The 6,000-nt window shown below is 37.5% G+C and overlaps 1 protein-coding gene across 12 annotated transcripts in view; it reads right to left on the bottom strand.

The window, feature by feature from the left end:
* Window positions 1-3,663, bottom strand: part of epb41l2 (erythrocyte membrane protein band 4.1 like 2) — a 135,679-nt gene extending 132,016 nt beyond the window's left edge. For 8 of the 12 annotated variants that reach the window (XM_056445634.1, XM_056445633.1, XM_056445637.1 and 5 more), the window contains exon 1: window positions 3,524-3,663. The gene's annotated coding sequence lies outside the window, so the exon portion shown is untranslated. The remainder of the gene's footprint in view (window positions 1-3,523) is intronic. The other 4 variants (XM_056445640.1, XM_056445642.1, XM_056445643.1 and 1 more) reach the window with 1 other exon arrangement.
* Window positions 3,664-6,000: the final 2,337 nt, after the last annotated feature.

Here is a 6,000-nt window from a genome sequence, read left to right as displayed (position 1 = left end):
TATATATATATATAGTAAATAAAAACATGACAGGTAGGATACTGCCAGGAATGGGCAGTATTTATGATATATGTATTTCAAATATAAAATAGTACTCTGTATTTGATAGGGTTGATGAAAATGGGTTTTTATTTTGTATCAAAACACTTCACAGTCTTGTATTTTTGGATTTTTAAAATACTGTCAAATACTTTGTAATAGGTCTACATGATGACATAAATGTAGCCTTTGATTGGTGCTTCCTTGTTATTTGCCAAGGCTTGAGATCAGTCTAGAAAATTGATTAATACTGAAGAAGTTGATCAATGCTTTGAGTAGGGATGGAAAGTTGTATAACATATAAAGTAACAGACAAATAGCAGGGGTAGATTTGGGAGCAGGTCAAAATCAGACAGGAAAATAAGACAAACAACATAAAAAGTGGTGATACCAATAAAACTCCTACAGTGGCGAAAACTACAAACAATACATTTCAAATAGCAGTCACAGATCTGCAGGTGCTCTTTATAGTTAATTACAAACTTTGACGGTTAATCAGTATGAGACAAAAATATTAAGTAATATTCCAGTGTACTGGGCAAAACCTTTTCTGAGATATCATGTTTTATATAATGTTTTGAAGAGTACAATTGCTAAAAAAAAATTAATGATTTATGGAAATGACTAAACTGAACATTTTAGTAGTTTTCAGAAATATGGATTTTACATTAGTAAAATTAAGATTTCTTAAAAATCTTAAGATCTTAAGATTAAAATTAATCAATTAATCAATAGGAAAAATGTTGAAAAATATGACTTGAGAGATGGTGGCAATTTTCACAAGTATTCCAACTTATTATCTGCTATAAATGGCTTTTACAGTGATTAAAGAGAAATTGTTCAAGACATTTCTTTTCTGTTTGCAACTTGTATAAAATCTTTACGTTTATTAAATAAAACTTGCATTTTTTCATAAATAAATGTAAGTTTTATGATTAACACTTATGATTTACACTTAACAAGTTACATTTTTTATGAACCTCCTCATGTACAGTAGAGGTGAATGAGGTGGCAGAGAAGCTGACTTAAACTTGCTCATAGAAAAGCTGTTGTTATCAATCATTGTTTACTTCGCTAAATCAGTTTATGATGAAAGGATTGATCACATATGCCTATTGATTGAAGGTTTGCGAAAAAAATGTCATGCTCCCTTGTAAAAGTATTTTGTAGTATTTTCAATATACAGTATTTTATTTTGATGCTTGTGTGGCTCCTGTATTTTGTAGTTTATTTGGTGCATGTAAATCTGATGTATTTGGTATTTTATTTTAAAAAACATTTCAATGTACATTTTCAAGATTTTTTCCAGTGAGGATTGGGTTTAGGGGTGGGGTTGGGTAGATTGAGGTAAAGTTGGTTTTATGTTCGCTTACTCGCTCATCTTTGAACAGTGACAACTTTTGACATGGTCTCTATATTGGTTTGTTCGCTACTTTGAATATTCTATCTCAAATCTGAAGTACGTATGACTTCAAACCAACTTTACCTCTACTTAATTGTCCGTGAACATTGTTGTGCTTTGATAGTCGTTGGCTGCTAATGTGATTTCACCATTTAGAATTTGCAAAGAATTAAATTATAATAAGGAAAAAGCCCAAATGTGCTAATAAAAACCCAACTCTACCCCAATAACCAGTGGTGTAGTCCTTGCTGTACGCACGTATACTCAGTATGCCTGCTTTTTTCCACAAGCTGTTTGGATATTCTGACTTCTGAGGACCATACTCTCTGTATTCTCACTTGTTTTGGTGATTAGACTTCCCTAATTTTTTGTACATTGAGTACTTCAGTTTTTCGAAGATCACAACAAATCAGCTGAATGATGTCTTGCTGAAACGTTCAAGTAAAATTGTAAAACAGCATGGGCGTCGCTTTAGCCCTCCTATATTTCCATTCAGCCCCCCTAACTCTTTTGCGATTACCTGTACACTACTAAATTACCACCTCAATCCCCTTTAAATTTGATTTAAAAACGGCAGCAGAATCCCGCTCCTGAACTCGTTTTTTAGTTAGTCAGCAAACCACAGCTGTGCAGTGTATGTATGTATATATATGTATATATATATATATATATATATATATATATATATATATATATATATATATATATATATATATATATATATATATATAAAGCAAATAAATCAAAGATACATTGACTTTCGTGGTTTCTTTGCCTACTTTTAAACTTTGGATTGGGTGGATAATATTACACCACCTATTTTTTTTAGGACTACACCACTGCCAATAACATAACAATGGTTTAATCATACAAACCATATATTCTCTTCCCCTACCCAACATTGGGGTAAAGTTGGTTATATATTTGCACATTCATTCTGTAACAACTTCTGACACGCTCTCTGTATTGTTTACTATGATACTTTGAATATTCGGTCTGAAATCACATGCAAGTATGACTTGAAAACAACATTAGCACTATCTAATTGACTGTAAACAATGTTAAGATAGTCATTGGCTGCTAATATGATTTTACTTTTGCAAACAATACTTAACTGAAAGTATATTATTAAGGATAATGTCAGAATGTGTGAATATAAAACTAACTTTACATCAATCAGTACATCTATGAGAGTCCCCACAGGTATATAGGAACAAGTCAGTGTGTGTGTTGTGAGAAATCAATCAGAGTAGTGTTTTTTTCTGTGTGTGTGTGTGTGTGTGTGTGTGTGTAGCAGAGAGCACATCTGGACTGAAGCTCTGCCTACAGAAAGTAAAAAACCTCGCAGCGAAGATGGCGCCGCGTCATCCAGTTTATTGCGTATTCATGTGCACGTAAAGCCAACACCACCAGTGAAAAACACTTAAAACACACACAGCGAGGTCGACACACACACACACACACAGTGATGTGCTGGGGTGTGACACATACACAGCTGTGATCGCGCGCCAGCCACGCGGGCAATTCTCTGCATTTAGGGCACGTGCCGCTGAATTTTACCGAACAAAAACACGTTAACGTGATTACCACGGGCTTCAGCTGCTCCTACGGGCGCCAGTTAATGCCGTGTACCGTCCAGAGGACAGGTAAACACGAGAGAAGCGCTGCTGAAACACAGACAGCCCTGAACGCTGTAAACATCACGACTGGAGATTATAGCGTTACATAAAGACGCCATATGGGATTTGACACAGGCTGCAGAGAACGTGTCCATATGTTGCGCACACACACATAGAGCGGCAACGACATTTCAAAACAACACAACGACGCGATTAACAACACACGGCAGACTGCAAACCATCACTACAAGATTCATTCAGCGCATGGACTCACAGAGATCATATTCAGCAGCACAAACACATATGTTCAGGTATTAATATTTCAGTTATTCCCTGACAGAAGAGAGACTTTAGAGTAACGGCTCATCGTAAAATTCTCCTCTGCGGTTCGGTTCAGCTCCACGCGGATTCACCTTTAAAACATGCACACAATTCCTGATGCTGTGACTGAAAGCAGCCGTACCTTATTCCGTCTAGAGGTGCTCAGCGAATCGTTCGGGATGCGGTCTCCGGTAATAGAGCCTCCGACAGCCTCACAAAACGTAAAATTGAAATTCCCACACCGAAATCTTTCTGGGAGAGAAGCCAACGTAGTGAAACACGCGAACCCCTCCCCTCGACGGCCGCGCCGAAACCCGCCCCGCGTCACGATTGGCTGACGACATTCAAACTCGGAATGTGATTGGTGGAAACGGGTGTCAGTCTGAAATACTCGTCTTCTATTGGTGGGCTCGGAGAGTGGTTTATAATAAGGATGTTGACTACCGAACTGCGGACAAAAGGAACCGCAGCGAAGAGTGTTGACTTTCAGAGAAATAGCGCCCACTAGTGGATACATATAAAACTAGCAGGACAGAGCAGATTAAAGCGATGGTTCACCCAAAGACTTACTGTTTACTTATCCTTAAGAGGTTACAAACCTGTACGAGTTTCTTTTTTCTGTCAAAGAATGTTAGAAACTGGTAACCATTGACTGGGTTTTGGATGTTTGTTTGTCCCACTGTGGAAGTCAGTAGATGGTTTCTCTTTCATTTTATTTTGACAAATGAACGGTGAGTAAATGAGGACAGAATTTGCAGTTTAGGGTAAACTTTAAGGGTGCTTTCACACTTAGGCTGATTGCCTGGTCCGAACCCAAGTTAGATTATACCCCCTTTGCCACCTTCTCAGCTGCTTTGTGTTTACACCATCCAAACTCCGGTCAAAGTCCCATTAAAGCAAGTCATTTCACTCGGCAACCATCTTTGAAACGCCTCTCTGACAGTTTGCTTGGGCATTCTGTCTGAATGGGGAAGTCTCCAAAACTGTAAGCCAAGCTCACGATTACATTACATTTTTGAAATCGCCAATGAAATGAAACAACAACTGTCTGATAAGTTTTGTTTTGTTTTTTCCTCCTACTTCCACTTTTACGTAAGTACATATTTTCGATGAGTTTAATACTTTTACTTCGATAGTTTTTTATGTGCTGCATCGTTACTCGTTACTAGGGGTGTCAAAATGATTGATATCGGTTCAGTAATAGATCATAACCGCTTATTACGTACTGACGTCATTTATCACCTACGCGCGATGATGCAGTAGATTACTATGGCGGAGGCAAGGGCGAGTAAATAACGCTCTTACTACAATGAAGGCGGCACAGCACACGAGCCACTATTTCACTACTAACGTTACGGAGAAATGTTGTAAAACTCCATCTCTGCCTCTCTCTCTCTCACTCTCACTTTGGACGTTTGACCCGCTGGCGTGTTTGTGAGGTAACTTTTCCTCTCCTCTTGGCTGTTAAAGCGATACTTGTGGATCCTGACACTAGCGTGCCTGAGGTGCAAGTTTTCTCCACGTATTATGCGCATACAGAATGTAACCGCGGCTGTTCTTCCCACCATCGGTGAACAGCGCTTTCATTTCTAAAGCCAATTGCAGCCCTTTCTGTTGAGCAGGTGAAGAATAATCAATCATAGGGGTGTAAGACCTCGCCTGTCTGCGCTCAAAAAGCAAGCGGGATAATATTTATATTAGTTTATTTGCTGTAAATGCTCATGCTATCTTCTGTGCATGTGTTGGAGTTCTGTTTGATACATTCAGAAAGAGTGTTTTCTTTGAGCATGTCAAATTAAAGATACAGTTCATATGTCTGACTGCTGTATTAAAGGACAATATTGTATTACAAACAATATACACATATAAATATATTTATAGATTTTAATAAAAAAAATTCTTGTGTTGTGAAGAAAAATCTAATTATGTATGGAAAGCATCGTCAATGCACCGAGATATCGAATTGAACCGAATCGATGGCATGATAATCGTAACCGAACCAAACCGTGAGAGCAGTGTAAATTCACACCCCTACTCATTACAATTATACACCTTTTTCTTGGTTACTGCATGGAGGGCGCCATAGCGAACAGCGTCTTCCGGTGGAATGTTTAGATCTTCCGTTTACAGCATTTACAATAGGTAATTTGCGATCCGAAAATAGGTTTCAATAGCGTTTTGAGTGGATTTCGGAGTGTTTTTGTGACACACGACTTTGAAAGGTGTGTGTTAAAGCTGTTTTAATCTGTCAGATCTGTGGTTCAAGCGCGAGAGAAAAACAGTATCGTAAGCCATGTTTCTTTTCGTTCTGCTTAATCACGTGCCCCCCAAAAAAGATATTTAAAATAAACAGAACAAAAGATGTCTTTTGACTGCTTTCTTTAATAACTACATTACACAATACTTGTACTTTTACTTTCAGTACTTGAGTAGTAAGTTTTGAAATAAACTACTTGCAATACTTAAGTACAATACATGTTGAATACTTTAGTACTTCCACTTAAGTATAGTGCTTAAAGAGCACTTTTACTTCTACTCAAGTCACTTTTTGATAGAGCACTTGTACTTTTACTTAAGTCTGGGTCTCTAGTACTTTATACATCTCTTTTTACAAGTTTG

This window comes from Danio aesculapii, chromosome 20 (genome assembly GCF_903798145.1).
Source record: "Danio aesculapii chromosome 20, fDanAes4.1, whole genome shotgun sequence".
Classification (NCBI taxonomy): domain Eukaryota; kingdom Metazoa; phylum Chordata; class Actinopteri; order Cypriniformes; family Danionidae; genus Danio; species Danio aesculapii.
The sequence above is the reverse complement of the archived record's forward strand: the minus strand, read 5'-3'. Positions and strand labels throughout refer to the sequence as shown.